Source organism: Ursus maritimus (genome assembly GCF_017311325.1).
Source record: "Ursus maritimus isolate PB19 chromosome X unlocalized genomic scaffold, ASM1731132v1 scaffold_X1, whole genome shotgun sequence".
Taxonomy (NCBI): Eukaryota; Metazoa; Chordata; class Mammalia; order Carnivora; family Ursidae; genus Ursus; species Ursus maritimus.
In genome coordinates this window covers 88793438-88797286 of record NW_024423319.1, presented here as the reverse complement: position 1 = coordinate 88797286, position 3849 = coordinate 88793438, and the positions used below count along the sequence as shown (strand labels likewise).

General features: G+C 39.7%; 1 protein-coding gene across 3 annotated transcripts in view; it reads right to left on the bottom strand.

The window, feature by feature from the left end:
- The window catches only part of CASK (calcium/calmodulin dependent serine protein kinase), a 352166-nt gene that overhangs the window by 87272 nt on the left and 261045 nt on the right, over positions 1 to 3849 (bottom strand). The gene's annotated exons all lie outside the window — the stretch shown is intronic.

Sequence of the window (3849 nt, the reverse complement as noted above, 5' to 3'; positions counted from 1 at the left end):
TTTTTTTTTTTTTTAAAGTGGGCTCCATGCCCAATGCGGGGCTTGAACTCATGACCCTGAGTTTAAGACCCGAGCTGAGAGCAAGTCAGACGCTTAACTGACTGAGCCACCCAGGAGTCCTAGCTTCTTAGGATTTTTAAGTCTCAAACTTAAGTTAGTGAAGATCCCAATAAATTCTTTCTCCTTCCTTTGACAAAGTCAAGGGAATCTAGTTGTTCTCAATCTGTTGGGCCCTTTTTATTCAAAAGGCGAAGACAAAGGCTAAGCGTATTGACTGACACACTTCCAAATACCATATTATATATTAGGGCAACTCATTTTTGCAGGGCAAAGGAAATGGTAGTGTGATCACTTTCTTTAAATTTCTTCTTATAACCAGGAATTCAGAGAGGTATTATTAGGGAAAGATACATACTGGGGAGCAACAAAGTCACTTACACAGCTTTAAAGAAATGATAAGCATATTTGACTCTACAGACAACGTGCACATACAGACTCCAGAGAAAGAACCTGAAGAGGCTAGGCTTTGGAGCATTAGTGTTTGAGAAATTCTAACAGTAAGTGCCTCATTGCACATGTTAGTCTTGGATCAGTAGCTTTCAACCAGTGGTGACTTTGCCCCCGGGGGGACATCTGGCAGTCTGGAGACATTTCTGTTGTCACAACTGTGGTGGTGATTGGGGACGGTTTGTGCTACTATCATCTAGTGTGTAAGGCCTGGGATGCTATTAAACGTTCTACAATGCTCATGACAGCCTTTCACAAGAAAGAATTATGTAGCTCAAAATGTCAATAGTGCTGAGGTTCAGAAGTTCTGCTTTAGATAACGATAAAAATCTTGAATCTTTCTGTTCTGGAACTCTATGCTGTTTCTAATTACTTCTGGTCTTGGACCTCATCCAATCACATGCACTTATTGGTAAGAATGTAAATTAGTATCACTTTCCCAGAATGCAATCTAGTAACATGTATCAAAGAGCCTTAAAAATGCTCCTGTACTTTGATTCAGTAATTCCATTTACAAAAACCTACCTTAAGGAAAAAATGGGAAACACAAAAAAGATTTATGTATGAGGATATTTATCATATAAAATGGGGGAAAATATCAAATACTTAGAGAATGATTAAACAAAGTATAGAACATCCGTATAATGGAGTATATAGCCAAATGGAAATTACTTTTGAAGAATTTTAAAGACATAAAGAAATCCTCATGATATTAAATTCAAGAAAGCAGAATGCAAAACCACATAAACTGTATATTCCCGATTATGCCTGAAGAAAATACATATACAAACTCAGGGGGAATAAAAACAGAATGAAATACACCGAAAGCATAACAGCAGTGATCTTTATTTTCCTATTTATACTTCATTCTGTTCGTGTCCATATGTTCCAAGTTTTCTACAATAGAAAAAGTTGCTATATAAGCAACTGTTTTTTGCAGTAACATTTCATTATGTTAATGATTCAGGGTGTAAGCCACAAATCAAGTGGTTATTCACATGGAAAATACTGTGTTTTTTGTTTTGTTTTTTTACAAATTTGACTTTTTGAGATAATTATAGATTCACATGCAGTTGTAAGAAATAATAGAGAGAGATCTCATGTGCCCTTTACCCAGTGCCCCTCAATGGTAACATCTTGTAAAACTCATGCAACATCACAATTGGGATACTGACATTGACACAGGCAAGCTACAGAATATTTCCATCACCACAAGGATTCTTCATCTGGCCCTTCTATAACCATCCTCATTTCCTCCTACCTATCCCCTCTGAACCGCTGGCAACTACTAATCTGTTTTCCATTTCTATAATTTTGCCATTTCGAGGATGCTATACAAATGAAAGCATGCAGTATGTAATCTTTTGTGATTGGCTTTTTTTCTCCAGCATAACTCTCTGCAGATTCATCCAGGTTGTGGGCATCAACGGCTGAATCCTTTTTATTGTTGAATAGTATTCCCTTGCACGGATGTACCAAAGTTTGACCATTTATCTATTGAAGGGACTGTGGATACTTTCAAATTTTGAATAGTTATGCCTACTAGGCTCTTGGTATTCTTTCACTGAAAGCATCAAGTGGATATTAGGTAGGATTAAAAAAAAAGGTACAAGGTACAAATCAGTCCTCATTTCCCTTGCTGTTCCTAAAAAAGTATTAACCAAATCCACTTCGTTCTACCTGCTCTTCTGGTGACTTTTACTTTGTCCTGAGTAGGGGAAAAACTCTGGAAATTAGTTCAAAGCCGGCTCTCTCATCATCTCTTACTGAAAGCCTTGTAAAACAAGAGATGATGTGAAGAAATTAGTTCCAAATGTCGCACGGAACTCCTGACCCCAGCACATCATCAGTAGCAGAGTTAAATGATACCAGGTTTATAGAGTCACTAAAGCCAGTTCTAAACTTCTGGACTTAACAAAATTGCAATGACAGAAATACCAATGAAATGCCTTTTGTACATTAAAAAAATTCAACAGATACTACAGAAACCTAATTATCATTTTCATTCAGTTATCTTAGTGGAACCTTGCCTAGTTTTTACAGTCTCCACCAACATCACTTATGCGGATACATAATCTAGGTGGCAGTTTATTAATACTACAAGATGAAAATAAAACCACCTTGTATCTAGTGAATACCAAGATGGCAGGTCTAACCCCTAGGAAGCTATTCTGGCTGTACCACCTGCTGGTCTGTGAACCCCAGAGCGCTATGCAATTCCTGTCCCAGCAGCGTGCATGCTCCACGGGCGACCCTACATGTGCACTTGTTCACTCTTCTGTGCTGTGAGGTCCTTAAGGCATATCTGTATTTGATTCATTTTAGAACATCCACAAAATATGCACTGAATTAAGTTAGAAAGAAACGTAACAACGACAACACGGGCTTCCAGTTCTCAAGTGTTTAGTATGTGCCAGGCACATCCTCAGGACGATGCAGTAAGGTAGATATGTTACCTGATCTTTCTAGATAGGGAACTGAGGTTCAGAGAAGTCAAGGAAGGTCACAGCTAGAAATGGTAGAACCGAGACTCAGCCCCAGCGTGTCTGGCTCTGAAGTCTACACTCTGCCTGACTTACTACACGAATTGGCTATATTGGAAACAGGAGACACAGCGTCGAGAAGCTCTATGTGGTTTATACATGGGTATGGAGTGTAGAAAAGAACCCGGCCCCGATAACCAAAATCTTTATTGAACATTCCTGCTTTTTGCCAGGTGCTAGGCAGGGGCTTCTGAGAAAATAGGTATGATCCCTGGCCTTGAGGATGGGGCTCTCAGGCATCCTACACCCTGAAGTAAATGATATACAAGAGGAAAAAACAAAGTGTTACAGAAACAGGCTGCCTCGCGAGGAGCTGGGGCAAACTTAGAGAGGAGATGGACGAGCAGGAATTCAACCCGCCCCTGGGCTCTACTCTGCTCGGACAGACGCAGCGAATGCTCTGCTGGAACACACAGAGGCATCTCTTAGCCGGTGTTTCCAGGAAGCAACACCCATCAGGCTCAACGGGTCTATTTACCCTCCTTGGATCTTGTCACCATTTCTGACTGATTTAGAGTCTTACCTTGTACCCAAATGTGCTTAACTTTGTGGGTTTTCAATCATGAGAGGAAGCATTTCCACAGCTGGACTTGAGCTACCTATTTCAGTTTCTGAAAAGTGCCCCAAATTTTAAGTTTCTGAAATTAGGCAGGAAAATTACAGCTTTTCTTCCATTTCTCCTTTATCTTTTACATTGAATAAACACATAGTTTTGGTCTAACCTCAAAATGTTTCTTTACCCTTGACCATTTTAACACCTTCCATTGACACCCCCCCCCCCCGATTCTAGTTCTGTTCT